The following is a 13,182-nucleotide window of genomic DNA, read 5'->3' as shown; positions in this document are numbered from 1 at the left end:
TTAGAGGTTCAGATGCTAAATGTGGCTCTGAGGAGAACTTATCTCCATCAGCTAACACATGTGGTGGCGGGATACATGAGGGTTTAATGAAGGAGAGAGAGAGGAGGGAAAGAGGGAGAAAGTTCTGGTGAGGATTGGTTCCGTGGCTCGGTTCTCCACACAGAGATCTCTGTAGAACTCCTGTTCTGAGGGGGAAACCAGAGTCCAGAGCTTCTGATGATGCATGTGAACATTGTGCTCACGTTCGTACACAACAGATGCTTTTCAGCGGCACATGAAACACAATTGCAGGTTAGCTTCAGGCTAATCTAGCAGCGCTGCTAGGTTAGCTTCAGGCTAATCTAGCAGCGCTGCTAGGTTAGCTTCACTGTGTTCTGCTCGCCAGTGAACGGAACCTTGGTTTGGTTCTTGTGGTCCACTTTGTGCTCTCTTGGTCTCCTGGTGCTGCAGAGACCTGGTCCCTGCTTGGAGACCAGTTTGGGAAGCAGAGACCTGGTTCCTGCTTGGAGACCAGGTTGAGAAGCAGAGACCTGGTCCCTGCTTGGAGACCAGGTTGAGGGGGGGAGGGGCAGTTGGTCGCTAGCTGGTTTGACCAAGTTGGACTTCAGAGTCCCACTGTGTCCAGGTCTGGTTCCACCCATGATGAGGCTTTTCCAACCTGGGGCTTGTGGCCCTCTCAGGTCACTGTCCTCCCCCCTGCTGTTCTAGTACCTTCACATTGTTCTTGCAGCCTGTTCTCTTGGGGGAGAGCTGCTTGGGGGAGAGCAGGGATTCCGGGACCAACATCCCCCCTTTGTTCCGAAGAGTGGGATGCTGGTCGCAGTCTTTGGAGCAAACCTGGGCCATATAGTCCATATGATCCATGGAGTCCATGTGAATGACCTAATGGCCTGGGACAACATTATGTCCACAACAGTTCATACAGTTCATGTGCGAGGCTAATGTCTGGGCAGACAGAGAGACCAGTCTGGGCAGACTTCTAACTTCTTGTCTAACTACCTACAACCAAAATACTTATTTTGTACAGTTTTCCAAACATGAATGAAAATGAAGTACCAGAGTAGAGAAAAGGAAAGGGAAAGGGGGACAGGTGGTTAGAAAATAGTTAGTAGTGTAAGGATTTCTTACCTCATAAGGAACCATTTATGTTGTGGTTGGCTATCAATAATGATTAATAATTATCAAAGACGGTTATTAATTATGTTATTCACATTTTATCTGATCTGTATCAGAACCTCGGAGCTCCACCTGTCTTAACAGGAAATGATAGTCAATTCAGTTCTATCAGTCTCACAGCTGTGTGTCATCAGGAGACACTGTCACATACAGCTGTGTGTCATCAGGAAACACATACAGCTGTGTGTCATCAGGAAACACATACAGCTGTGTGTCATCAGGAGACACTGTGTGTCATCAGGAGACACTGTCACATACAGTTGTGTGTCATCAGGAGACACTGTCACATACAGCTGTATGTCATCAGGAGACACTGTGTGTCATCAGGAGACACATACAGCTGTGTGTCATCAGGAGACACTGTGTGTCATCAGGAAACACATACAGCTGTGTGTCATCAGGAGACACATACAGCTGTGTGTCATCAGGAGACACTGTGTGTCATCAGGAGACACTGTCACATACAGCTGTGTGTCATCAGCATAGCTATGGAAGCTGACGCCATGTCTCCTGATGACGCCCCCTAGTGGCAGCATGTATAGATTAAAAAGGGCCTAAGATGGACCCCTGAGGAACCCCAGAGCAGATTTCATGGGTTCCTGAGGAATGTGTATCCAAACTTACAAAGAAGCGTCGATCAGTGAGATCAGAACTGAACCACTTAAAAACATGACCAGAGACCAGATTCCTCAGTCTATCTAGTAAAATGATCAACGTGTCAAAAGCAGCACTAAGATCCAATAAAATCAAGACTGTGAGTTGTTGGAGTCTTGATTGTACCTGATGTCATCTAAAATCTTTAAAAGGACGTCTCTGTGCTGTGGTTCTTCCTAAAACCAGACTGATGATTCTCTAAAATGTTATTTGTAAGTAAAACATTATTCAAGTGATTAAAAACAATTTTTTCTCAAATGTTGCTTAAAAATGTTAAGTTGGATCAGGACGATAGTTGTTAAGAACCTTGGGGTCTAAACTGCTCTTCTTCACCACCACCGTTTTAAAGGCGGTGAGGAAAACACCGTCTGAAGAGAGCAGTTGACCATGTTTAAAAGTTGTTCCTCAAAGAACCATACAATGACGTAAAGTGAGGCAGGAAGTGGATCTGAAGGTTGTTGGTTGAACTTGGGAGAAAAGTCCACCAAGTGTTCTTCCATCAACCAGAACAAAACAGTCCAGTGATTCCTGGTGAAGAACCAGTCCAGGTGAGTTCAAAGGTCCAGTTTGTAAAGGTAAAACTGATCTGATGTCATTTATGTTACTTCTGAGGTGGGGGGAATGATCCTCACAAAAGGAGGGAGAAGGTAGAGAGTTTTTATTAAGATTGGTGTTTGTTAAAAAGTGGAAGGTGGAGAAGAGGAGTTTGGGGTTATTTTTGTTGTCTCTGATGAGTTTTGAGAAATATGAAAATCTTGACAGTTGGACTATTGTAGGCTTTGAGGAGGTCCTGGAACATTTCATAGTGAACTGTAAGTTTTGATTTCCTCCACCTCCGCTCGGCAATCCTGCAGTTTCTTTTGTATTGATCAGTTTCCCTGTTTTTCCATGGTGCTGAGGTCCGTTTCACAAAGCAGGTTTACTAACAACGCCAGGTCAATTAACCCCGAGTTGAGGGAAATGCGGGGTTTCCCGTTTCACAACGGGAGGTAACAACCAGAGGAAGAGGGGTAACTCCAACCACAGGAAGAGGGGTAACTCCAACCACAGGAAGAGGGGTAACTCCAGTCTGTTTCACAACAGGAGGTAACAACCAGAGGAAGAGGGGTAACTCCAACCTGTTTCACAACAGGAGGTAACAACCAGAGGAAGAGGGGTAACTCCAGTCTGTTTCACAACAGGAGGTAACAACCAGAGGAAGAGGGGTAACTCCAGTCTGTTTCACAACAGGAGGTAACAACCAGAGGAAGAGGGGTAACTCCAACCTGTTTCACAACAGGAGGTAACAACCAGAGGAAGAGGGGTAACTCCAGCCTGTTTCACAAAGCGGGGTAACATCAGCTCTCGGTCAGTTACCATGGCAACAGACGCTCTAGAACTAACCTGGTCGGGAGCAGGTTTTTGTCAGTGAACCTGGAGTTTTGCTCTGGCTCCGCCCCCTTTCAGACGGACACGGGATTTCATTTCCTCATTCAGCGGGGGAGTTTTGGCGAAACAGTTCTGCAGTGCCTTATTCCAGAGGCAAATTAGACGTCAACTTTATTCCCTCAATATGGAATGTGCTTTTGATAATGATCCGATTGATGAAGGCGCAGCATTACTTCTCCGAGAATTTAATATTGGCAGACAGATCATCATCAGACCAGAGATGTACTGGCATTTCCAGACACCTTCCTTTTTGAGCGGTACGTTTTACTGCAGAGACCATTATGTACATCCACAGTTTAATCGGTCCGTACATTAGCAACATCACCAGCCGGAGCCTTGCCCTGACGTCATAGCAGATATTGTAAGTTGCGCTGCGTTTCCTCACAAATGGCAGTTTTCTGTACAATATTGGAGACGCAGAGCACCTGAGTAAGGCCACTGTATGCAGCCAATCAGAAAGGTGTGCCGGCCCTAAAAAGGGTTTTAGCAACTTTTGTTTTCCCTGGAGAGAAACCTTCAAGAGTCATCAAGGAGGAGTTCCACAGGATTGCAGGTGAAGGATGAGATCCATTAAATAAATATTAAATAACATTCTGTTAATGATATTGTGCTGCAATCTTTGAGTGGGATTAGTCATTTTCCTGTCTTTCAGGATTCCTAAATGTGATAGGCTGCATCGATGGAACGCACATCCCATCAAAGCTCCTTCTCACAATGAAGCAGATTTTGTGAACAGGAAGTCCATTTACAGCATAAATGTGCAGGTACATGAGGATTGATTGTTTTAGAATGTTAAAGATAAAGAGTGCATCATAGTTAAACATCTGTTATTCTGTGCACCACCCAGATCATATGTGATGCTGCAAACATCATCAGTAATGTGGAGGCCGAGTGGCCTGGGTCTGTACACGACTCACCATGTACCGCGAGTCACACCTCAGCACCAGACTGCAACGTGGTCAGTAGCCTCAGCACCAGACTGCAACGTGGTCAGTAGCCTCAGCACCAGACTGCAGCGTGGTCAGTAGCCTCAGCACCAGACTGCAACGTGGTCAGTAGCCTCAGCACCAGACTGCAGCGTGGTCAGTAGCCTCAGCACCAGACTGCAACGTGGTCAGTAGCCTCAGCACCAGACTGCAGCGTGGTCAGTAGCCTCAGCACCAGACTGCAACGTGGTCAGTAGCCTCAGCACCAGACTGCAACGTGGTCAGTAGCCTCAGCACCAGACTGCAGCGTGGTCAGTAGCCTCAGCACCAGACTGCAACGTGGTCAGTAGCCTCAGCACCAGACTGCAGCGTGGTCAGTAGCCTCAGCACCAGACTGCAACGTGGTCAGTAGCCTCAGCACCAGACTGCAGCGTGGTCAGTAGCCTCAGCACCAGACTGCAACGTGGTCAGTAGCCTCAGCACCAGCACAATAGAATTCACTCATGTCCCTCATGCATATCATTTAATGTGTCCACTTGACATTACAGGAGAGTTTGATGGCCTTCTGCTGGGTGACAGGGGTTACCATGACTAACCCCGGCTGCTGACCCCTTACCCAGACCCTGAACCAGGCCCCCAACGGAACTTCATCCGGGCTCACTGCTGGACAAGAGCCCAGTTGGAGATAAACCATAGGCCTGCTGAAAGACCGTTTCCAGTGCCTACGTCACCTCAGGGTGACCCCTGAGAGGGCCTTCATAACACCCTGCCCTACATAGAGAGGACCCTGCCCTACATAGAGAGGACCCTGCCCTACATAGAGAGGACCCTGCTCTACATAGAGAGGACCCTGCCCTACACAGAGAGGACCCTGGCCTACAGAGAGAGGACCCCGATGATGATGATGAGCCCATTGACTTGGCATATGGTGTCAGAGACACCATATGCCATCATCACTTCGGGGTCTGACCACCACCACCACCACCACCACCAAATAAAGACATGATGCACAATTCACTTGGTCTTTTTTATTTCCTACAAATACAAGAGCTAGTTTAGTTAATGTGGTTAGTAGTTAGCATTATTCACCTGGGACTGTACACCTACCTTTAACTTGTGCTCCAGTATTTCCATTTACACATCTGCCTTTCTAATCTGCTGGGCCAACTACTGCATTTCCTTAGCAGTGTTTTCCATCTTCTGGAGCAGGTGGAGTCTATAGATCTGTTTTACAGATAACTGGGAGGACATAAGGAGGACATTCAATTATTACAGTTGGACATGAATTCCACAGAATGAACCTCTGGTGTTTACTGAACATCTGTCTCACTGTGTCAGTCCTTGCAGTGGATGTTGAGGGACCCTCCTGCTGCTGCCCAGCCAGGCCCTGTTAAAAATAATGTGTCAATACTTCAGTGTAGACAAAATATCACTCTTTATTCCACCACAATGTTTCAGAAATGTAAACAGGATGAGAACTATCATACCTCTATAGACCTTTGTGGATCCTCCTCTGTAAAGGCAGCAGACAGGGTTTCCTCGTACTCTTCATCCTACATGAATATGTTTCAGTATATTTAAACTACCAACTAGCAAGATCTTTGGAGTGTTGCCTACTTACAAGGTCTGTTGTGGCATGAGGGGGTCCAGCAGGCAGAGAGCACCATCACAATCTGTTGGGTGACAAAAAAAAGACATGATGGGGAAATAAAGATGAACAGAAATAGGCTTAAAGAGATATATAGGCCTCGGCATATTATATATTATGAAGGAAGTGGTATCTTGAGGGGTGAGCTCTGAAGAGGAGCTCCTCCAGGGATTCCCTCAGCCACTGGCCTCCCAACATTCTGGCTTAGGGCTCCTCTGCCTCTGTTAAAGGTGGAGGTGCTGGGCCTCCACCCGTTTTACAGGCATCTGCCTTCTTTCTGTTGGCTGAGTAAAGTGTGCGTTAGTTTAGCCTTAGTTATTTGACAGCACATGATATGGGTGAGAAGACATTTATGTGTTTGAAAACAGCATTATGTTGGGAATAAAACACCTCACAGTCAAATGGCCACTTGATATTTACTGTACAATGTCACACATGATCGAAATTACGTTAAGAAATGTATTGATTAACAATTAAATTAGCAGCGGTCTTACCCGATTGGACAATGTTTTTATATTTCACTTTCAGCTGCTGCCAAGAGGCTTCTCCCCCGCGGAATTGCACCTAAAAGAAATAAATTAATAAGCTCCCATCAAGCAGTATTCCCTTGCAATAATGTTGCGATGACAAAGACGTTTGAACTTCCGCATTCACTTAAGCAGCAATCTTCTTCCACGCCGCCTCCCTCTCTTTAGCAGCCGCTGCAACGTTGCATTTCTTTTTTTTTTAATATGTTCATATTCGCCATATGATGGGATCAATACTTCCTGCTCCACTGGTGTAAAAAACTCCGCCCTCCGCGTCTCCGTTGTCATGGTGACTGGTTGAATCGGGGCTCCATTGATGCGGTCTTTTTAGAGTCGTGGTGCACGCGCTTAACTCCAGGTGAAACTACTCCGAGTTCATCAAACTGATCAAAATCCAGTGTTGTGGAACCAAAAACTCAGTGTTTTCTGTCTCAGTGTAACTCAACTCAGAGCTCGGTGTTAAGCTCAGGGCTTGTTAAACCTGCTTCGTGAAACGGACCCCTGGTGGTTTGGATTTATTGATGTTTCTTGTGATAGTCGGAGGTCTAGAGTTGACTTTAGTTTACTGTTAAAATCATCAACAATAAGATCACATGGAGGCTAAAACCTCAGCAGGGATATTCTGGAAAATTTCAATAAAATGTTCAGCCACCTCAGAAGTTATGTAGCGTTTCCTCATCGTTCTGACCGGGGCCCCCTGCTGGTTGAAACTGGTGACATGAAGAAACACACTAAAGTGGTCGGACACACCAGGTCAACACCAGAGGACACAGCCTGGTCAACACCAGAGGACACAGTCAGGTCAACACCAGAGGACACAGTCTGGTCAACACCAGAGGACACAGTCAGGTCAACACCAGAGGACACAGCCAGGTCAACACCAGAGGACACAGTCTGGTCAACACCAGAGGACACAGTCAGGTCAACACCAGAGGACACAGCCAGGTCAACACCAGAGGACACAGCCAGGTCAACACCAGAGGACACAGCCTGGTCCACACCAGAGGACACAGCCAGGTCAACACCAGAGGACACACCAGGTCAACACCAGAGGACACAGCCAGGTCAACACCAGAGGACACAGCCTGGTCCACACCAGAGGACACAGCCAGGTCAACACCAGAGGACACACCAGGTCAACACCAGAGGACACACCAGGTCCACACCAGAGGACACAGCCAGGTGTTGAGTTGCTGCCCGGCCGCAGGGAAGATGTGGGGTCCCACTTTATTGTGTCCTTCAGAGGCGATTGCAGCGATGTGATCTTAAGTGACTGGTTGTAGGACATTTCCAGACACGAGTTCAGGAGCTTGGACTTTGCTTGAAGCTCGTCTGAGAGCCACTGAATTTCCTCCTTGAGGTTGGTGATTGTATTGGCTTCCTGTGAGCGTTTAGTGCTGTCCATCTTGGCAGGGCGGCTCTGGCGTCTGGGCGGCTCTGGCGTCTGGGCGGCTCTGGCGTCTGGGCGGCTCTGGCGTCTGGGCGGCTCTGGCGTCTGGGCGGCTCTGGCGTCTGGGCGGCTCTGGCGTCTGGGCGGCTCTGGCGTCTGGGCGGCTCTGGCGTCTGGGCGGCTCTGGCCTCTGGCGTCAGGAGTGCTCAGGTCAGGTAGGGGAGGAGCACACCCCGGAGGGAGCGAGGGGTTGGGGAAGAAACTCGGTCTCTTTTATTCTCCCAGCCCGTTACTTGGCTGGATTGAATTATTAACAGCAGCATATGATACTGCTACATCGGGTTGACAAGCAGAAGTCACTTGATGTCCTGTGCCACCTTGTCCTACTTCCTCAACCTCATGATCTTATCCAGTTGATATTTATCTATATCTGGAATTAACTTGTCCCACAAAGCCTGAAACTCTCTCTGCAGAGCAAGTTCCTCAAGCATGGCTTGTCCGTAATGCCTGACTTCCGAAGCAGCATCCATTGCTATCTTACTGACAGCAACAACAAAAGACTCAGAGAAAGTCTTCTCCACTGTTAGCACATGATGCACTCCCACCCTATGCATCAGCTGGAGGAGGTGTGTCGCTGCGGCTTCTCTTACGGCCACAGCATGGTGATTCAGGCCTGTCTTGAACAGACTCCTAAGAATTCTACCAGGGCTGCACGTGTCCACCAGTATGGCCAAAGCGCAATATATCTGCTGGTGGATGACCTTGTTATTGGGCTGGGCCAATCTGAGGAGTAGGGTGTCTCCAATGAGGTCTGCAATGGGGTCCATGGCCTTTCCCAGTCGTTGAACAAGTTCTGCGATGGTGTCAATTGCTTCACATGCCACTACAGAGCGTAGATCTTTGACCTCATCTGAGATGGCGACGCAAACTACTTGCAATTTGGTCTGCAGCACCTCTGGATGGTGCTGTCCCAAAGCTCGAATCGTTTTCAAGCTATCCACTTTGTCTGTCCAGTCGCGTGAGGTCAGCACCTTCAAGCAGAGAGGCAGACAGGCAGTTAAAGGATGCTCCAAAGGTTCAAGTTTCTCTTTCACATCCTCTACTTCAGCTCCTGAAGGATGGTTGGTGATGGAAGAGACAAATGTGTTTGTCTTGGTTGGTGTGAGTCCAGGTGGGGATGCTGATAAACAAGAGTTCTGTCTGGAAGCTAGGAGAGGTTGTGGTGGAGGTGCAGTTCCCTGTTGTGCATAGTTTGCTGATGGGTTCCCAGCTACCATTTGACATGGTTCACTAGTCCTCACCTGGTCCTCATCCTGACCAGGTACCAGGTCAGGAGGAGGACTCGGTGTCCTGATCGGTGATCTAGAACACAGCTGCCTACTAGCTCTGAAAGAACATTCAGGTAGTGGACATGCTGCTAGCACAGCACTGGAGGCAGGGCCTTGCTGCACCAATCTATTAACATCATTCCCCAACATTGTTACCCTACAATGCAGATAATTAACTTTTAATTGAAGTGCAGCAATCCTTTCATCTTGAGGTTCCTCAGTTTCCTTAATTCTATCTTCTTGGACGTTGTCACTTTCACATTCAAATGATACGACACTTGATGCATTGCAATGAGCCATGGCTTATAGGCAGAAACAGCTTAGTTGAAAAACAATTATTGTAGGTTCAAAATCCAGGTGTTGATTGAGTGGCGATAAATTCAACTCAACCTGGGTCCTCTGGAGACTCACATGTCAACTACTTTGAAGTTCCCTATGACGTCATGATGATGTAACCACATCAAAGCCCAATGAGATGCATATCCTGAAGAAAATGCAGTATGAATGCTCAAGTGGCCTGGACTCAGTAAAGATGCAAGCTTTGATCTTTCAAAGATCAAAGTGAAAGTATTCAAACATAAGTTGAAATATTTCCAAAAGATTTTAAATACTTAGAACAGGGGGTCCTCATTTATTTCTCCCGAGGGCCAAAATCAGACCAGCATGCCAAACCAAGGGCCAGAACAGTCGTGGGGTATTTTGCACTTTGTCAGTAAAAGTTGTTTTAATTGCAGATGTTTTAGCAGATACTACCATTATGATAATAACAAAATGATAATAGTAATAATTAGGGATGCTCGATATTGGCTTTTCTACCGATATCCGATATTCCGATATTGTCCAACTCTTAATTTCCGATACCGATATCACCGATACCGATATATGCTGGCTTTTTACATCAAAACTGTTAGGTAACAACAACATAAAATATCTCCTACTGTGGAATTAACATATTATGCCTAATTTTATTGTGATGCCCCACTGGATGCATATGTGAATCAAACATGGCTTTCCAAATGTACACACTGAGAAAAATGAGAGAACAACAACTTAAATTATGGAAAAAAGTGCCATATTTATTTGGTGTTAGAGAGAAACCTCAACAACAAACTCAACAACACCACAGACAATATAAAAAAAAAGGAAGAGGCATATCTTCAGTCCATTAGTTGTAAACAGTCAATGAATGAATAACTGGCCATAACTTGTCAAATAATATACTCAAACTGGGCTCAATCTCTTTTAAGAGTAACAAAATAGTGTAAATATAAACAAGAAAGGCACAGAAATGCTCACAAAATTAAAACAGCTCTCCTTTAAAGTGCAACAAAAACAAAGACTGAAGTTGACTCGTCCATATAACTGGTCTATTTGTTTTCCCATGTCCTCATGTGTAAGAGGTCGATTGTTCTGTATGAATACAAGCATCTCAGCATCTCAGCAATGTATGAGATTTCTCTTCTCATCAATGATGTGGGCAACAGTGCTGAACAGTCGTTCACTGTCAACACTGGTGCAGGGTGCAGTCAGGTACTGGTACCAGTGCTGAACACTGGTTCACTGTCAACACTGGTGCAGGGAGCAGTCAGGTACTGGTACCAGTGCTGAACACTGGTTCACTGTCAACACTGGTGCAGGGTGCAGTCAGGTACTTGCCCAGCAGGGAAGAGGGCCTGGTGGAGCCTCCAGTCCTCCACGGACATTTCATTCACCGGGCTTCTCCTTCTTTGCCACGAGTCGAGCGTGTTGTATTTGTTGTTAAACGTCATCAAGCGCGCGCCCGTAAACATCCCATGCTGCGTTCATGCAGACTCGGAAATTCCAATATTGGTTGTAAAAATCCGATACCGATATTTCCAAATATTACATTTTTAAGTCAATATCGGCACCATCCCTAGTAATAATGTAATTATGATGTAATCATTATTACTATTATCATTTTGTTATTATCATGATTATTATGAGTAGTAGTAGTCAAGGTGATTGTAGTAATAATTTACTGGGATTTTCAAAACTTGTGTTGAGGGTCCATGAACACTTATTAAATATTTCCAAAGGGTCTGTCAGCTTCTCCTCATAGCTTCTCCCTGGCTGTGTCCAGACATGTACTTCCACATTAAAGCTTTTAACCAATCACATTTCAGCCATCCCCTGTGGCCGGATAAAGAAATCTGCATGAGGCCTTCAGATTCAGTTCTGTGGGCATCTGCAGTGTAAAACTAGTGTCGGTCACGCTGCTGCTTCAACCAATCAGATTTTGATATTGGTGACTCAGGGCCTTCTCGAAGGTCTAGCGTGACGTCCAAGACGCTTTTTTATGCAGCTGCAGCAGGAGAAGAGACGTGAACCTGGATTTTTTTCATTCATAAATGTATTTATCCTGGCTACACGAGTATCTATCTCTGATGGAAAGGATTTTTATACTGCATTTCTGCAGTAACATGGTTTTTGTAGCCATAAAAAAAATGATTGAGTGTTGGACTGACTCAGACCAGCAGTGAAAGGCCTGGGTCTGAAATGCATCGCCCACCATTGTATTTACAGTTTGCAAAATCCTCCACTCTTCTTGTCGCAGTATTATCCCACAGCGGAAGTTGCTTTAAGGTGCATTGACACATCAGCATGATGAGTTCCTGAGTTCATTCCTGCCACATTCCTGACATTGTTTATGTGATGTAATGCATCTGAATATGGTTCTTCAATGGGCCTGATATTCCTGGAACATCTTTTTGGCCAATAAATCTTCCAAGAATATCAAAATCCATCTGTATTGGCGAAGTTTGTAACTTGGCATGTGAATTAGTTGTGATTAGTTGTGATGTGTTATACAGCGTGACAGCATTTGCTCCCTGAAGCTTCCTCCTCTCTGATCAACTCCAAAGAATTTCTCTAAATGCTGAATCATAGAATTTAGGTCAAAATCCTGATCTGCGGTCAGGAACTGAGCTTCATGCCAAACTTGTCATCATTATGTGTAAACGCACCTTTAAGAGGTCCACAACCATCGTCTTGCACGTGACTTAAAACTTCATCAATCATATTAATTGCGTATTTTTTTAAAAATTAACTCAGCATCTGGAAATGGTTTCTTAGCTTTGTCAAGGTTCCAGGATACAAGCGATGATGCTACTGTTGCTGTCTGGTACCACTGCCGACATACTGTAGACACGGAGGGCTTGTGTTATGTTATGTTTTCTGTTTAGCGGCTGTGGGATCTTAGAGGGTCGTTGGCATTAAAGAAGGTGATGTTGCCCATTTAATATGCAGCGCTGCCTCGTGCAGGCAGGAGACTCCCTTCCATCGCCATGCGCCCTCTGCTGGCCTTTTAGAGAAACACTATTGCTGTCTCCAGAAAAAATATAACAGTCTTTTCCAAACTCTCTGTGACACAATAAAAATATAATGTATCTATGGGGGGTGTCGAGTTTTGGTCAATTTGAACCTATTCAACTTATTGTTTCAACCATGAACTTTAATGTGGTCCTATTGACTTTTTACAATCTTTTAAACACACTTTAACTTGCTGCACCTTTTTTTCCAGTGTTGGGAAAGTCCACAGACCACAGAAAGTTTGTTCATTTCTAAGGAAAGACAATTTTCATTTGTCCCCTTTTGCCACATCAGATCCTCCCCCACATTCTGCTGAAAAGACACTTCCCCCATGCACTCAGCCAGTCACTGATTGGTTGAAGCTCTCAGGATTCGACACCTTCGAATCCACAAACACAAACTCCACAAAGAGAGTCTTGCAGTAAGTCCTCTCCTGTGAACACTGTGGGAGGAGCTGCTTCGCAGCAGCTCAGCTCACCCAGCGTTAGCATACAGCTAACACTCACCCAGCAACCAGGGCCTTCACTCCTCAACTCCTCTGCTGACTCACCACGAGGGTCAGACCTTCCCCTGATCCAGAGACCAGCACCCAGAGTCTGATCTCCCATCAACCAGGAAAACCAACCAGTTCCTCCAGGACGGACCAGGGAAACGACGCCTCACAGAACTTCTTTGTGTTTTCCTCAACCAGCAGGAAAACCATCACAGACCTGAGCGACCAGCTCCTCAGTCTGAACAAAAGGAACAACCAGGAGCTGCAAAGAAGGACTCCTGA

This window comes from Blennius ocellaris (genome assembly GCF_963422515.1).
Source record: "Blennius ocellaris genome assembly, chromosome: 19".
NCBI classification, from domain to species: domain Eukaryota; kingdom Metazoa; phylum Chordata; class Actinopteri; order Blenniiformes; family Blenniidae; genus Blennius; species Blennius ocellaris.
This window is presented reverse-complemented; position numbering follows the sequence as displayed.